This window comes from Aquila chrysaetos, chromosome 4 (assembly GCF_900496995.4).
Source record: "Aquila chrysaetos chrysaetos chromosome 4, bAquChr1.4, whole genome shotgun sequence".
In the NCBI taxonomy this organism is placed as follows: Eukaryota; Metazoa; Chordata; class Aves; order Accipitriformes; family Accipitridae; genus Aquila; species Aquila chrysaetos.
In genome coordinates, this window is record NC_044007.1 from 65,677,530 (window position 1) to 65,696,132 (window position 18,603).

Here is an 18,603-nt window from a genome sequence, read left to right on the forward strand (position 1 = left end):
ACAACAGCTCATAGCACTAAGAGTGCAGTCATTAATACAAGTTACTTTCTGAAGTACAAATTACACAAGACCCGAATCAAAAACTGTCAGTCATTTAACACTTACGAGAGTTATCTATAAGTGAAAACAATGGGTCTCTTACTTAATGTAGCATCTTGCTTAAATCAGCTTTTATTGAGATTATAAGGGAGTTTGCAAGCAATTAAGGTATACTGACAGCTTTTAACTGTTGTATAACTCCTTTTTTAAGTGGAAATCCGGCTATTCTAAGTTAGTGGTTATGATTAGTTTGAGATGTTGCAGCTGGAGCCTTTCACTCCCAAATATATTGGTGACGGCCCATTTACAGCACCACTCCCTTCTTTATGCCAACACTGCCCAGCTGTGGTCCCTAATATTTAGCCTGTGGCATTTTAAAACCTTACAATAATTCTGAATGACCAAACTTGCCCTTACTAAGCTAATACTACAGTTTTAATCACTAGCTTCTTTTGGTGCATCCAATAAGTCTAATGCATTGCCGTTTATAAGTAAGTATCTATTAGTAAATCCATTCCTGGTTTGGTATTTGAGCATCTGTCAAAATTAATGCCAGTGTCCAAAAAAAAGGGGGGGGGGGGGAATAAAAACCCCCCATTTATTATCTTGAAGGACACTATACTTGCTCAGAAAAAAAACTACCCTGATCAAAAACATAGCGCCACCCCCAAACCACAGGTTTCATAGTATCTGGCAAGGATGTTTAAAAACAAGCTAACAGCAATGCAGACTTTGTATGTTTAAAGTTAAGCAAAGTGGAAAGCAATTACCACCACAACTGTTTTGTTTTTTTTTTAACATAGCTGCATGTAAACATTTCATCAGTTTGCATACATCAGAGTTCACTTATATTCACTCCTAAATCCAATTAGTAATGTACATAAATTTCCCTTATGTTGCCAACTATATCATATGAGCAGCCAGTCCTAAAGCACTTAAAATTACGCTATACATTGGTTGTCTGCTACAATGGACAAGGTTTGAAGATGATACCACAAATACTCTCTCAAATGCCACATGGGGAAAAGGTATAAGCAGATAATAATGGGATCAGATGCACAGTGATGCCAGGCCCACTGGGACGGGGACGTGCACAGGTTGATAAAAGTGTGGTATCACAACATAGCAGAAACAAGGGTGGCTAATAATTTTGGTACCGATTATTATTTTGCTCATTTCAAGTCATAACACTACTGCAATACCAGTATCTTGCTCATCACTTGCTTACCCTTTGTGCGCTGCAGCCTGCCTGTACCCAAACACGATCCAGAATACGTAATTTTTCATGAAGGAGATCATGGTCCCCTGCCCTGACCTGCCTGACCTTTTATTATAAATACAGTACTGCAACCAGAAGGAAATCTTTTTTGGCCAGGAACACGCTATGTATGTCCCACAGCAATGCTACTCAGCATTCTGTTCAGTCTGAAGTCTAATTTCTTGACTCAGTTTCCCCTGAACATAATTTTTATTTTCTGTTTCATGTGAACTGATACTACTTTTGTGACTTGCCTACTTCAGGCTCTTTGTTACAAATTTCTGTTAGGACAGGAATCACAAGAATCTCTCTAATGAGGAGCTAGTCTTGTTCTTTATGACAGGGGTTGAAGTGTAATAATAAAAGTGTATCTTTTAGTTTCATCTAATGATAGCTTAATTTTCAGAAACTTGAGCAATACCAGACCTCATAAAAATTGGTATTCTATGTAAAGTCGGACCATTAGATCATAAAACATTATTATAAAAATACGGTCTCTTAAGAGTGGCAATTTTAGTTACAACAAAGATTAAAATCTGTTCAATAACTTCAAAGCACAGGGTTCCCAACCAAATACAAATAAGAATAATTTCAAACATTTCTGAATTACAGCAACCTTTAAATAGAGAATACTTAAAATGCTTAAAACAATAAGTGTCAGACAACTTACTCAACCGACACTACAGGAGGAATTTTTATACAAACAGAATGTAATTATAAGTTGGAATTGAGTCAACATACTCTAAGTCAATGCCTCTCTCAATCAATTAAAAAAAAAATCATCACAAGATAATTCAACACCACAAAAAGACATATGCAGAATAACCTTTTTATCTATTTAAAATAAGTGTGACAACAAACATTAACATCTTAAAATCTTCTTGCGTTCATTTAATCTTAGGTATTTGGGTGGTCTTTTCTTATACAAGCAAGCCCACTGAAGACAATCATATTGTTTCATATTGTATTGGTTTTGTGTGGCAAGGTTTTGGTAGCGGGGGAGGTTACGGGGTGGCTTCTGTAAGAAGTTGCTGGAAGTTTCCCCTGTGTTCGAGAGAGAGCCAATACCAGCCAGCTCTGAGACGGACCCGCCGCCGGCCAAGGCCGAGCCAATCAGCGACAGTGGTAACGCCTCTGTGATAACATTTTTAAGAAGGAAAAAGTTGGGACAGGCAGGATTCGGCAGCCGGAGAGAGGAGTGAGAACATGTAAGAGAAACAACCCTGCGGACACCAAGGTCAGTGAAGAAGGAGGGGGAGGAGGTGCTCCAGGCACCGGAGCAGATTCCCCTGCAGCCCGTGGGGAAGACCATGGTGAGGCAGGCTGTCCCCCTGCAGCCCAGGGAGGTCCACGGTGGAGCAGATCTCCACCTGCAGCCTGTGGAGGACCCCACGCCGGAGCAGGTGGGTTCCCGAAGGAGGCTGTGACCCCATGGGAACCCCAAGCTGGAGCAGGCTCCTGGCAGGACCTGCGGATCTGTGGAGAGAGGAGCCCATGGAGCAGGTTTTCTGGCAGGGCTTGTGACCCCATGGGGGACCCACGCTGGAGCAGTGTGCTCCTGAAGGACTGCACACCGTGGAAAGGACCCATGCTGGAGCAGTTCGTGAAGAACTGCAGCCTGTGGGAAGGACCCACATTGGAGAAGTTCATGGAGGACTGTCTCCCGTGGGTGGGACCCCATGCTGGAGCAGGGAAGAGTGTGATGAGTCCTCCCCCTGAGGAGGATGAAGCGGCAGAAAATAACGTGTGATGAACTGACCGTAAACCCCATTCCCCGTCCCCCTGTGCCGCTGGGGGGGGTTGGTAGAGAAGCCGGGAGTGAAGTTGTGCCCGGGAAGAAGGGAGGGGTGGAGGGAAGGTGTTCTGAGATTTGGTTTTATTTCTCATTACCCTACTCTGGTTGATTTGTAATAAAGTGAGTTAATTTTCCCCAAGTTTGAGTCTGTTTTGCCCGTGACGGTAAGTGGTGAGTGATCTCTCTCCTGTCCTTATCTCGACCCACAAGCTCTTTGTTATATTTTCTCTCCCCTGTCCAGCTGAGGAGGGGAAGTGATAGAACGGCTTTGGTGGGCACCTGGCAACCAGCCAGGGTCAACCCATCACACATATTGATGGCTGGAAACACATCCCATGCCCTATGCCACTGCCCGGAACACTATCCTGGGCCTTGAAAAGCAAGTCTTAGGGTGACACAGTACCCCAGAAAGAACTGAGTCAGACAATGGGACTCATTTCTGAAACAACGTCATAGACACCTGGGCCAAAGAGCATGGCATTGAGTAGGTATATCACATCCCCTACCATGCAGCAGCCTCTGAGAAAATCGAATGATACAATGGACTGCTAAAAATTACACTGAGAGCAATGGGGAGTGGAACCTTCAAACATTGGGATACACATTTAGCAAAAGCCACCTGGTTAGTCAACACCAGAAATCTGTCAGTCAGGCTGCCCCTGCCCAGTCAGAACTTTTATGTACTGTAGAAGGGGATAAAGTCTATGTAGTGCACATAAAAAGCATTCTAGGGAAGACAGTCTGGGTTACTCCTGCCTCAGGCAAAAGCAAATCCATTCGTGGGATCGCTTTTTCTCAAGGACCTGGGTGCACTTGGTGGGTGATGCGGAAGGATGGGGAAGTTCAATGTGTGGCTCAAGGGAATTTGATTTTAAGTGAGAATAGCCAATGAATTAAATTGTATGATGTTAATTGCTACATAACCCTGACACTGTATGTCATCATTACTATAATTGTTATATGCTATTATCAATGGTATTACAGTAAGAATCACTTAGATTAATGAAGAACGAACTTTGATAAAACCAAGCGAAGCACGGTAGTGATGGAACCAGAACTGCCTTCAGCATGCAACAATCCAGCACTACACACCATCCTCCTGCTGCGCCCAGTGTCACCTGCCCACTGCACCACACCAAAGCCCAATCCTGCTCTGCTGACTGCGCAGACTTCGCACCATCCATCTCGCCCAGAAAGACTGTTACAACAGATGGAGCCCAAAGTCATGGACTAGGTGAACTCAACAGACATTTCACAAGGATGGCCCATAGACTAAGGAAATGGTGTGGGTGTGTGGGCACACTTATCTCTCTCAAAGGACAGGAAAGGTGATGGTGATTAATTGGGATGTATTGGGAAGTGTGGGAACTGAGCATGATGTAAATGGTATAGAATAAGGCATGCATCAGGAAGACACTGCAAAACCAGCTTTCATGCTTGTGTGGGCCAGTATTATTGCTGTAATGCATGAGTGATTATGAAATTATTTAATTGCTCTCTTCCCAAAGCCCTGGTTATTTCTCTCAGGTTAAAGTACGGAGCTGGCTGATTGTGAAATACCTTTAATCATTTGGCCATCTTCAAATGTAATATTCTACCAATGTCGTATTTGCATGTTAATGTTTTACTTGCAGTGATTAATTTACTAAGCTGGACAAAAGGAAAATGTGATTTTACACTTCAGAAATAATTAAAACACAAAAACAGATTCCTAAAATATTGGAGGCATAGACATTAGAGATAAAAGTAAGAACTTATGCATCTAAAACTTACTGTGGAGGTACTATTTACCTTTTAGCATCTGGCTTTTTCCCCTACATGCATTTTTCAGTCTCCGTTTAGAATCATCAGTATGATTTTGGGGTACATGTAAGATTGAGTTAAAATACTGACAAAGTTTTGCAATCTAGTATGATTTTTGGTACAGTATTAAAGTCTTACTGCAATTAAACACTATTGGAAGCATTAAAATCATGAGTTAATTACATATGCCATTCAAAACATATTATGAAAGCTGTATTTCTGGTTAATTCACTGCGGACAGGATTATTACTAGAACATTTCTAAACTGTAAAATGTAACTCCTACATTGAGTTCAGCTACTAGTCCTGGAGAAACATTTCATTAAACTTATTTATAACCTTACTCCCAAGAGGTTTTTCAGATCCATAATAATAATGCAAAGAATAAAAATGAATACCTAAAACATAAAGTATAGTTCTATACAGCATGAAACTAAGGACAATTATCATCACATGACAAAATTATTTTGATACATGGTGAACCACACAGAGTAATCATTGTTCATCAATAACAGCAAAAGTTGGAAAATTAAACATCTGAACCAGTAAATCATGTGGTGCCAATGATAAGATCTGAGAAATACTAAATTCCCCAAGAAGTCATTGTGAACTTAGTGCTCAGCACCATACAACCAGGTTAAATTTGTTTGCTTCTTAGTACGTGCAAATCAAGCCAGTCTCAGTTTTACTGTGGGTCTTACTGCATTTGAGGGTTGCTGGTGTTTACCAAAGACCACCTAAAAAATTGTTAGTAATAAGGGACTATCAAAATATTGATTAGTAGAAAAGAAAGCCACGACTGGAGAAGTTTTAAATGTATATTAGCAACAACAAGCAAAAAAAACCACAAACAAAAACCAACGATGAAAAAAAAAAAAGCTTCAAATGCATGTAAGAATGCAAATAAAGATTTTCACACGGCCTCTCACTGACACCTGCATATTCATTTCTCCTTATTATCAAGCTAATGGCAAGATAATGGACCTAAATCAATACAAAAGAGAACACAATACAAAGCCCACTGGCTATAAGCAGATCACCAATACACTGATCAAACCAATATAATTATTAAACTTACTGTCACTTTTGCTACCACCTTCCTTTCTTGCAAATTCCTCAAACACACACAGGGAGCAAGAATCACTCTAGCAGCAACATCCTGTTCCTAACAAGCTTGTTCCCCCAGGTCACATGAAGTCCCAACTCATTCATCACCACATTCCCAAGAGGCAGGTGCTCCATCCTGTGACTAGCATGCACTCAGTCACCTACAGATGGACAACAACTGGGCATCCAGAAAAAAAGGAGCGGGAAAGGGATTATGCACAGGTTACCAAATCTGAGGGATCACTGGGAAAGCAAGCATCACAGTCCAGCCTCCTTTCATTGTTTGTTAGTCTACTCCCATAGTATGTTCAGACATATGCTCACCTGGATGTCATTTCTGGGCATATGGAGAAGGTGGTGACTGGGAATCACCAGCATGGATTTACGAAGGTTAAATCATGCTTGACCAGTACGATTGCCTTCTGTCATAAAATAACAGGATTTGTGGATGAGAGGTGATCAGTGGTATTATCTACCTTGATTTTAGCAAGACTCAACAATGTCTCCCGCAGCATCTTTGCACCTAACCTGATCCAAGTTACAGTCTAGATGGGTAGACTACTAGATGATAAAAAACCCTATCTCTACCCTTAGGCTCAAACAGTAGCTGTTAACGGTTCACAATCTGCCCATAACCTGGTTACACGTGCATAGGTTAGGGGCCCTATCCTGTTTAATACATTTAACAGGGACCTGGCATAGCGTACAGAACATTCAACCAGTCTGCGAACAACACCAGACTTAGGGGTGCAGCTGCTACACTGGAGGGTGGGGTTGCCATTCAGAATGACTTAGGAAGGGCTGACAGAAACATCATGAGAGCACAGCCTGAAGACTAACTTACTGGTGAGCAGCTCTGCTGAAAACCACCTGGGGGTCCTGGACAATAGTAGGCAATACATGAATCAGCAGCCCACCTGGCAGCAATGAGAGCTAACAGCATCTTGGGCTTTGGCAACAGCAGCACAGCCAACGGACCGAGGGAAGCAATTGTTCTGCTTCATGCACAATCCATTACTCTGTTATCTGGACTACTATGTCTACTTTTGGATCCCCACTGTGAAGCATCAGTCAACTGGAACTAGTTCAGGGAAAGGCCACAAAGACATTTGGTGGCTGGACCACATGCCCTGTGAGGAGAGGCTGAAGGCACTGGGATTGTTCAGCCTGGAGAAAGCTTTGGAACACCTAATAGCAAATTGCCAGTATCTAAAAGTAAATTACTAAAAAGGTGGAGCCAGGCTTTTTACCAAGGTGCATGGGGGGAGAACAATGTCAACAGAAACAAGGGAAGTTATAAATATTTATTAGATAAGGGAAAATATACACTATGAGGATAATCAAGCATTGGAACAGGTGGCCTGAAACATAGTGGAATCTCTGTCCTTGGAGCTTTTCAAGACACAACTAAACAAAGCCCGACACTGCTTGGTCTGATGAGTGACCCCACTTTGGGCAGAAGGATAGACTGGAGACCTCTTGAAGTCTCTTCTAACCCAAATGAGTCTATGAATCTGTGTTGGAACTGTGTACATACGGTATGTAGTGCATGCACATTTAGGCACAATGCACGCAGGAAGACAAGAGAAACTTCAGGCATACTCAACACATGCTGTAGAAATGATCTACGTATGTGCAGTAAATTGAATGCCTTTCCTATTCTCTGAATTGTATGCACTTATGCAGATCAAAAGAACTGCATATGCATGTATTTATTTAGTCATGTGACTGACAAGGACCCCACAGAACTTGTCCTTCAAGAGCCTCTACAAAGCTACTTGACTCACTGAGCCAGGAAGACTGAACAACTTTAACCACAATTAATCCTAATTCACTTAGTAGCACTGCAGCTATGGGGACAAGCCACCAAAACCAAAAGCTAATTATAAATAAGAAGAGACTACAGGTACAGCATACACTTCATGGCTGGTACAACAGTCCCTAATGGTAGAATATAAACTGCAGTTAAGAATTCCGAATAAGATGCTACTCAGCGTTGTACCATGCAACTCCATTAAGTCAAGGAGCGTACTTTTGTTGTTGCTGTATGCTGTTCGTGGCCTCACTAAGGCCTAACAGTTGGGCAAAATATTACTCAGATGAAATGTACAAGCCATTTACAATAAAAGGCCAATTAGAAGTAATGAAAACTATTTTGCAACCTTTCTCATGCTTTCCAGGGACACAAAGAATTATTACTTGTGGCTACAATTCCAGCCTTTAGTTGGAACCAGATTTCTTCCTCTAGTGCCTTCATTAATAAAGAAGGTCATGGCGTTCAGGAGTTAGAATTAAGGGAAAAAAATAAAACAAACCACCAAACCCAATAACCACACCACATACAAAGCTTTTTACCACAGGACAAGAAGAATATAGTATTTTGCAACCCACTCTACAAGTCAGCCAAAATTTAAGACGAACTTTTCAATTCCAACAGTCCTGCATTCAGTTGAAAAGCACCTACTAAAATTCCCATTAAAACAACAACTTGTCCCTGTGTGCTTATTCTAAGTTCTTTCCCATTTGACAAGAGTATCTTTCTGAAAAACAAAAACAAAGCCAAATTATTGCCTACCCTCCAGGTGAACAGTGCTGACTCAGACTATGCTGATGAAAGCTACACAAAAGTTTATACTTACTTCTTTTCCACAAACAAGTCAGGGCAAAGTAATAGTACACATAAAAGAGTACGAAAAACCAAACCAGGGAGCTTCTATTTGTAGAAGCCACGCACTTTTTTTAGTAATAAGTCGCTCAATACAGTAAATTCCACCATTTGGGGAAAGAGTCTAAGAGGAAAAGGCCCAACAAGAGCCAAAGTAAAAGAAAAGAGCAGTTGCTTTAAGTCAGTCCCAATTATTTCAGCACATATATTAAGCTAAAACTGACTATGAATAAAAAAAAAAACCAAAACTGTTTTGTTTTCTTTCTACTTTCACAAAAATAGAAGGAGAGTTAACACCAAGCCTTAAGAAATGTGAAAAGGCTCTGCCCGTCTTTGCTATCACCAATTTCGCCAATACATGAAGCACACCAGGCAACCATTTCCACAGTTCACCACCGTCTTTTGGTCCACCTTTCAGGCACCGTGTTTTTTTCCTTTGAACTAAGCAATATAGAGATGAAAACGCCTGGCATCAAATTGCTGACTATTTTTCAGTGACCATTTCACTAAAGAGCCAAACTAAAATGGGACTGCTGTGTAACCTGACAGTGGATTTTAGTATTTTAGGGGATTATGAGTTTTGCTCCTATTTCAGCTATCTCGCATGGTGTGAGCTGTCAAAACACTATGAATGCAACACAATAAGGGTCAGAAAGTTTCCTATTATAGTATCATTCTTTATAGATAAAGCTTTGAGGGACATGTCAATCTCCAAAGTTACTGCTTTATTGTTTCATCAGTATTTTATCCCATACCACAGATCTACTGAAAACATCGGCCAGTTATTTTCCTTGTTTTGGCTTCAGCCTTTGCTGCCATAGTTTTCACTGTAACAGGTCCTTTCTGGACAGAAAGTTGTACAGCTGTCCTTCACACAAAAAACCAGCAGATGCACAAATCCACCATAATTCCTTCTGTACCTTTTTAACACTCAAAAGGACAAGTATATGATTTTATTTTAATCACTGCAAGCTCTGCCTATGCTAGCTTTTCAGATGATATTCCAACACTACTTTTCACCCAGAGAATTAACAAGATCTGACATAAGAGTTTAACCAAGGACTGATTTTTTTTTTTTTAGAATCAGAAGAGGGATGCTGACATCTGGGAAATAACAATGGAGGAAGGTTAAGTGAAAAGCATTACATCACACAACATCATAAAGCAATGTTTTGCTCTTAACCATGAAACATTGTGGACTTAACTGCGATCACAGCAGCTGACGAGTCTTGTTTTAGATGAGCTGAGAGTCTAGGTTCCTCAAGGAGTTTGTCACAAACTCCAGGAACACTTCCTGCGAGTGGGTACTATGGGAAGCCAATAGAAGTTCTAAATTATTAAATATATTAGTCAGAAGAAAATGGCTGTGAGCTAGGGATATGCTTATGACACTCAGGTTTATGCACAGATTTTAAGGCCAGAGGACAGTAACAGCTGTCACTGGGATCTGCAGAATTGCTGCATTAAAAAAAGCCAAAAGTCTACGCTGTATCTTCATCAAGACACTAACCCAGCCTATACAAAGCCTGAGAAATAAGTGAGATCTGGTCAGTTGTAGTGGACAAGGTGAAAGTGATACTGTCAGGTTGGTGAAGAAGATTTGAGGAGTCAGCAAAGACCAACTCTATCACTTAATGCACCCAACTGGCATTACCAACCTGAAGCCAGCCTACTTCAGTTTGTCTATCTGAAGTCTATCAAGGAAAACTAGGAATGTGAATACTAAGTAGAAGATACAGGATGACTGTCCTTAGGGCTCTGAGGCTATCGTTACATTGGAAACTATGATTTTACTGTGACAGTTTTACCAGTGAAACACCTTATGTCCAAAGATGAACCTACCTCATGGTTGGCTTCTTACCACCATACCACACTTTGGCAATACCATGCCCAGAAAGGGCTGACAGAAGAACCAGCTATACATTGTCCTCTGAAAGACCCTTGGATACCCAGAATATGCAATCACCTTCCAATCTGGAAACTATCATGGCCCAATTTATAACTGAAAAAAAATTGGTAGGGCACTGACAACTACAGAACAGCTGTATTTCAGGGTTTTTTGAATCTCTGGAGGACAAATATATTCCCATTGAGATGACAGGCTGCTGTTGCACTATACAAGTCCTTGATCAAACCTAATGCATTGCATATAATCATTATTTTTCATGGACTTGCATGCATTCACAAGACCACAATCAAGAGAACTGACTCAAAAATGCAGCCAGGTGCAACGAACATATCAGTATCTTTGATAACAATGTTCCCTTTCCTGTATTCTTGAGAAATCTCTTTCAGAAAGTCAAGGATTAAAAGCAAACATTAAGACCAGGTACAAGGGTTCTAAACAATACATAAACTTTCTCCAGAACAGGTTCATATATGTCTGTTAGTACTGATCTCTCACACAGCCAAGCCTCTTTTTTCAAGTATCTGAATTCCAAAGATAGCTATAACTTGTCCAACTGCATTGTTTTACCTGAATTTTGTGACTTCTTATTTAGAAGTAGGCTAAGAACAAACATATTTTCACTTGTGATCCAGAGATTTTAACTCTTTAGCAGAAGCCAAAGATAACGCACCAGGTAAACATATAAAAATATACTACATGCCTGAATTAATTTTAGGAATATATGTTGGTGTGTGTTTGCTTTGATTTTCCTTTCCCTCTCACTTTCAAATCATAATAGTTAGACGCTAGATACCCTCAGTCCTTGATTTCACCAATCTGGAAAGGCTTGAATTTGAATATTCCCAAATGTTCAAGTTTTCTCAAAAGTTTAAGAAACTAGATATTAAGAATGGCAATTATACACTATGAAATTTGGCAAGTGTTGGAACAAAATACAAAAAAGTAAGATTTAAAAAACATCTTTCCTTCCAATGTACAAAATAAACCTAGTACAGCTGATACATTGATCAAAAACTGTTGAAATTTAAAAAATATTAATATAAAAATCATTATTGTACCTTCAGTCACTGAGTATTTAAAAAAAAAAACAAACTCTGATTTGATCAATCTTTTCAGATTTATTACTTTGCTTGCTTCTCCCCTTTGAAAGACCTTACAAAAGCTTCAGAAAAAAAAAAAATTAAAAAAGAAAAAAAGCAATAGTGAAGTAAAGATCTAGAAAACTAATCTTCCCTACTGAGTTATTTCAAAATCACTTCAGGACAGAAGAAAAAAAACTGGCTGGAAATTTCCATGTTATTTCTTGTTTTTCTCTCACTTGCCCTTTGCGTGGGCTTTCCTGGGACATGTCCAAGATTTACAGCTATTCCAAGCAACAGAGCTGGGATTTCACAGTTACTGCAACTGATGCAAGAAGCCTCATAGGAACAATCTCACTTCATATTAACCAAAGAGTTCTCCAATTATTTTTAACTGAGCATTTTAAGAAGCATAAAGCTTTTTTCCAAATATGAGAAACCCAGAACGTTAAAATGTAAACACAGTTGTCAGAAACTGTCCAAGTGTCTGCTATTTATAAATTCTTTAGCCACGAAAAATTGTTCATAACAGATTCTGAATCCTTTAAAGAAAATAGTAGGAAGTTGTATGTCAATCTCTACAGAAAAGTTAAACCCAGGATGATCAACCTTTCACAGAAGGGTCAGTCTCTTCAAACCTCTCAACGAAGACGAGGTGTAGAAAACTGAGGTGAGAGTGACTGATAACTCCTGGACATCAAGAAAACTTCTTTTAGAAAAAAACAAAAGCCAAACTCTGAAAACAGCTGGCAAAGCAAGAAAACATGAGTACAATTTGTTCTTCAGAGAAGTTAATGAAATTGCTAATCATCTACATAACTAACATCAAAATTATTTACTACTGTACCCAAAAGCCCACGTGACACAAGGACTCAACCAGGATTACATTTGATATTTGTATGGCGATTAGATGGTAGGAGAGAGAAATTTCTTCATGTTCTACTAATACATGAAAATAACCAGAGAAACAAATATAGATAATCCATAGTGATTTGAATGAGAGGATTAAGTAAAGAAAATCTAAAACTGAGTGTGACATAGCCTTTATTTAATGTCACTGAATAGGTAAGAATAGACACTTGCCGGGGGAGAACCGCCAATGAAGTTTCGTGCAACTCTTTCCAACCACAGCTAATTCTACAGTGCTTAGCACAACTAAGAACATTTTGTCTAAATTCTCAGGTGGGTGAAACCTCTAGAGACCTAGATTTCCATTGTGTCATTTTAATTTATGAGCTAGTCAGTATCACCATATTGTGCTCCTTTAGCTCAAACACAGCATTCACATGTCGTCCCACCACAGTGAGAACAATCTGCCTGCAGAATGGTTAGTACAGCGAGACCCAGAACTACGACCGAAGGCTACAGTAATAGAGGCTCTAATGTAATCTCCACTGACTGAAGTCAGCCACTGCCTCTGGCAACTGATCAGTCTCTCAGAGACCAACTTGTTCGTTTTACACCGATTATCTAATTAGGTCCAAAGTAAGCAGTTTGTGCAGAAGGCTGGGTGCACCAGAAAATGGGTATTAACACAGGTAATATGCAAATAAAGTACTGGAGCCTAGTGTCATCTGTCTGAAACTACAGTTGTACAAGTTATTTGAGCAGCCAAGCTCTAAAGCCTATATCCTTTTTCTGATTCTTCTTCCATTGGTTGCTAACTTTTTTTTTTTTTTTACATGTAGAAATTCAGGCTTCTTCAGAAATGACAGTGTCCTACTGATTTTTTTCTTGGCCTACTGATTTTTTTTCTTGGAAGCACCTAACAATTCTGGACAACTGTAATGGCTTTTTCCCTTTCCATCTTCAACAGAGCATTTTAAAGAAACCAGACAAACGCCTGTTCTATAAAAGACTATCAACTGGCTGTATTCAAAACTGCATCTAAAAGTTCCTGACCTGTTCATCACTGGTGTCCTTTATGTAAGTAAGAGCCTCACCACAGAAAACACGGATCACAGCTTCAATGTGACATCTTGCCTGAGAGAAAAATTATTCAGGTAATTAAACACCACAGGACTGGGTACCTCACCAGTGATCCATGAGACTGTGCTATCCTTTAATCCGTGAGAGAGTTTACACTTTAAACCTGTACGCAAGACCAGAGTCAGACTGCAAGCTTTCCAACCTTCTCCCCCATTAAACACTGGTTATGCTTTCAGTGCTTTAGCCAAATTATACTAGATTTCATCCACATTAGTCCGTATGTTGTGTTGACTGTCAAACATTATGTTCCCGTGTAAATTAAATCAATTTAGTTCTGGTAAGTAAAAATTTGAATCAAACTGCCCAGGTTCTAATATATGAGCACTCATCTATTTTCACAGCACCTCCTTTTGGCAGGTAAGAAGTTCACAGAAAACAGGTAGCATATAATTTTGAAAACTTAACAACTTTTGCTACTTATGCTGCAAGTATGAGAGGTGGATTTCAGTTTAATCTGCTTTCTCTCAACAGCTTATAATGAAATTGTTTCTTTAGTCATAACAATCATGTAGCAGAGTAATTAGAGCCTAAACTATAATGACAGGTTCTATTTGATGCAATAAATAACTGCAGTGGCTATTTCAACCATATGGAGAATTTATATTGAGTACTGAACAAAAACATCACAAAAAGAATAAAGAGGAAATTTGTGCATATGCAATGGTACTGAGATTCAAGGACCTATTTTCCAAATTCCATGTTTCTCCAGGCAACACCAAATGAGAACACTGGCACTCCCCTAGGACAGGTTGCTCTCTTGCCTGATCCTACCATAATCATTCCATGTACCTTCCTTTGTAATCCAACACACCACTAACACCCATCTTCTCAAACCCTCAGAACTGGAAAGAACTGGAAGCATGTCCCAGTTATGCTATTGATTCACAGGGTGACCAATGTCAAGTCTTGCCTTGAAAACAGATATAATCCTTCTCTGCACGTGCAGAACATTTTGAGTCCATGATTTTTCTAATTCTGACAAGCTTGTCTTTAAAAAGGATGAGGCCTTAGCTGACTAGAAAACTAAGTAACATACGGCAGCTGACTTTATGAGGAATAAAGCCCAACGCAAGAACAATTCTGTCATGAAAATTTTCACGAGCGCACAAAATTAAAAATAGTTTCATATTTTTAGTTGCTTAAGTAACGTGCTGCAATTTCTGTCATAAAGTAAAGGGCCTGTGGTGGGCCAAAATTTATCACTACAATAATGATTATTCAGTTATTCATAGTAATTATCATTATAGAATAGAACAGAGGCTTCAAAAGTCTGTGTACATTCTTTAGTTGTACAGCATGGCATAAACTCTTAATTTCTATTCTTAATTCTCTACTTATAAATCCAGTGAAGCCGACAAAACATTACATTTTATTCATGGCTTTCTCCCAACTCAGTGAAAACAAATTTGAATACATTTCATCAGGACACATTAGAAGAGCATAACACTCTCTGCCTTTTTTTTTTTTTTCCCCCTCTCATTATAAATATCAAGCTTTATTCTCAATGGATTATCTCAGAGCCTAATGCACGAACATTGCTTAGAAAATGAATATCCATTAATATAACTTCCATGCACGGGCCGTCACAAACTAGAAATTGCCCTTTGACCATATTACTCGTGATCGATAATGTCTGTAAAACGTTCCATCTGGTTACCTATTTCCTCAGATACCTATTACCTTACTAGAAGTCTACACGGCTTCAAAAACTACTGTATAAGATCAAAGAAAAAAAAAAAAACAAAACAACAACAACAAACTTTGTGTCTGCCAAGCACAAAGGCAACACTTCGACCCAAGGGAATCCTTGAGCCACAGCTGCCTGTAGAGAGTATTCTGGGGAAGCATCACTGCAAGCTTTCCCTATTGTGGTCCTCTCCAGGCACCCACTCTTGGCCGCTGCCAGCAGAAACTTTGGTATATCCTGATGTGGCATTTTTAATGATCTCATAGGTGCTCTTTAGAATAATTCAGAATGCATACAGGCAGAGCTGATATAAAACATTAAAAGTATATAATCCATGATGCTCGAGAGCTTTGACAGACTCGTACCAGTTATCCCTAACTGCTCTAAGAGCGTTTAAAGACCTTAGAGAACTGTTTCCTACTCAAATGCCAACAGTAATCAAATCATTAATGTAAAATGAGACTGTTCTCTTACTCTGTTATTATTTACCTTGACTGACAGGGAGCACTTCATCATCCTTCCAGCCAGGTATTTCAAGCCTCTATACACAATCACCCCACAATCTACAGGTTAACTTGTTTGTATCTGTGAACTAACAGTACTCCACAGACACAAAATTATATTCATTAATCTCAGCATTTAAAAAATAATGAGTGAATATAACAGAAATAAACCAGTGCAACATACATGCTGTCAGTCCTGATCACCTGAGACTCAATTCTGGTCCCACTGAAAAGGGGGAAAACTTCAGTTTCTCCACAAGAAAGCCTTTATTTTCACAGTTTCTTCATTATTTTTTTTTAAATCAACATTACTCCAAATGTAGCATCTGATACGTTGAAGGACAAAAGTGATGCCCACAGGAAACACTATCATGACTGACCTACTTAAAATTACAAAAATACATGTTGACGTTCTTCCCAAGACAAATCGTGCAGCGATTCCGAAAAAAAAAAAAACACAGAGTCCCCCACGAGCATACGAAGAAACTAAAACTGCAGCCTTCGCTCTCGCCGCAGCCCACCACACACACGCGCGCCCCGAGTGATGTTAAAACACTGCCAAACCCTCCACAGAAACCGCACAGCCCGAGCGCGGCCGCCGAGACGAACCAAAGCTACGGCGGCTTCAAACGAAGCCAAAAGCCGGTGACAGAGGAGGAGAAGGAGGAGGAGGAGGAGGAGGAGGAGGAGGAGGTGGAGGTGGCGGGCCCCGGCGGCGGGGACCCTGGGGAGGCGAGGGCGCTGACAGGAGCCGAGGCGGGAAGCCTCACAGCGGCACCTCGCAGGCGCCGCTGCCGCCCGCGGGCCGGCCCACAGCCCGCGGTCCCCGCCGCCGGGCGCACCTTTGGGTTTTCCTCACAGAAACTTCCGAGGAAATCCCTTGGCAATAGCCGGTGAGTGCCCGGGCGGGGCGGGCGGCAGCACCTGCCACGCTCCTCAGCTCTCCGCCAGCGCCTGTCGCGCGGCTCTGCCCCGTGAGGTAAAAAAAGAAGGAAAGGAGAAAAACACACACACAGACACACACACAAAAAAAAAAAAAAACAAACAAGGGGGAAGTTGGCCGTTTCTGTTTAAAACTCCGGGCACGGCCACGATGTGAAACCGGAAGACCACGGTACCGACTTCGGGCCTCCCGCTGCCGGCCGGGGCGCGACAAGCTGTGCCCCCCCCCCCCCCCCCCCGGTTATGCAACGCACCGGCACCGGGTCCTCCGCGCCCCTCACTGAAGAGGAGACGCCTCGGCGGGGCGGGCAGCTGCCCTGCCCTGCCCTCCCCAGCCGCCTAGCCGATCGTGGCGGGCCGCCCCGGTCCTGTCCGCAGGTACCTGTCCCGGAGGCGGAATCAAGGGAGGAGGAAGGGATCCCAAGGACCACCTACCGCTGCCCCCGTCCGTGCCGCCGCCGCCACCTGCTCCAGGTGCTCCCGCAGCGCCGCCTGCCCTCCGCCGAGCCTCCTGCGGCCGCCCCGCCGAGGGGGAGGGACGCGGGGCACACAGGGCGAAGAGGAAGAGAAGCAAGCCGAAACGCTACCGCACCACCTCCCCCTCCCCGCCCCGCTCTACCGCCTCCTTCCCCCGGAGCACAACAACAACAAACACGGCGGAGCCCGGCGTGCCGGGCGGGTACGGCCCCGGAGCCGGCGGTGGTGAAGGGGGGGGGGGCTGCGAGGCCCCCGACCTGCCCGGCTCCCCTCCGCGAAACCGCCCGGACAGAAGGGCGGGGGGACGGGAGACCAAACCCACAAAAAAAAAAAAATAAAAAGAGTAAATCACAACGCACCCGGCGTGTCGTCCTGGGCTGCGGCGCTCCGGGGGCTGCATGCAGCGGGAGCAGCCGAGGTGCGAGAGGGCAACCCCCCCCGCCGCCACCCACCGGGAGAGGCGGTGGCGAGGTGCGGGGAAAGGCGGGGATGGAGCCGGGAAGGGAGGGAGGAGGAGGAGGAGGAGCTGCCCCCGCTCGGTGTCGGCGTTTTGCTGTTTGTTGGCTTGCTTCTTCCTGCCCCCAACCCTCCCCTCAGAAAGCACGGCGGCTACCGCCCCGGCGCTGGCCCCCAGTACCTGCGCCGGAGGTGCGCCCCGGCGGCGGCCCCGCCGCAACCGGGAAGCAGCGGCGGGCGAGGGCGCTCCGCCGTGCCCCGCACCCCGCCGGCGGAGGCGGGCAGGACAGGGACCCCCCCCTCCGAGGGCGAAGGAGGGACGGGAGCCCGTTACCCTGCGCGGGGCGGGCACGGCTCTCCGGCCGGGTAAGGGAGGTGGGAGGGCTCGGCCAGCCGGGAGCCCACCGCCTGGCTGCTCGCTGCCCTCTCGGGCCTGACCGCCGCGGGCCGGTAACTCGTCCCCATAACCTGCTCTAGTGGGATTTTAATAAACCCGGGGCGGGGGAACAACAAACTGCAATTTTACCTGCAGTTTTAGACTCGAAGTCATGCGCCCGCAACAGATACCTGGGTAAGTCGGTGCTTTGCCTGGTCTGAGCCCGAGTCCCGGGGCACAACTCCCCGTTTCAGTGGGTGCCGCACGCCGTCAGATGCGCTTGCTGCAGCCCCGAGACTCGGTGTCAGGTTAGCGTGAGGCCCGGGCAAACTTTGGCCACCTCGGTGGGACCAAGTTTCACAGCGTGAACCCCGAGGGTGGGGCTGTTTGGGGCCGAGAGGGAAGAGAAACTGCATTTTGAATTTCCTCTGGCTTCTGGGGGCGGGGGGGCAGTTCGCTTTTATGAATGCTTTGAGCAAATAATTTGTTTCCATCCTGTGCAAAAATAGGAAGTAAATT

The 18,603-nt window shown here is 43.0% G+C and overlaps 1 protein-coding gene across 2 annotated transcripts in view; it reads right to left on the reverse strand.

The window, feature by feature from the left end:
• The window catches only part of LOC115340136 (myelin basic protein), a 124,423-nt gene extending 106,722 nt beyond the window's left edge, over positions 1-17,701 (reverse strand). Inside the window, exon 1 of one of the 2 annotated variants that reach the window (XM_030011146.2) lies at positions 17,612-17,701. The gene's annotated coding sequence lies outside the window, so the exon portion shown is untranslated. The remainder of the gene's footprint in view (positions 1-17,611) is intronic. The other variant, XM_030011147.2, reaches the window with a different exon arrangement.
• Positions 17,702-18,603: the final 902 nt, after the last annotated feature.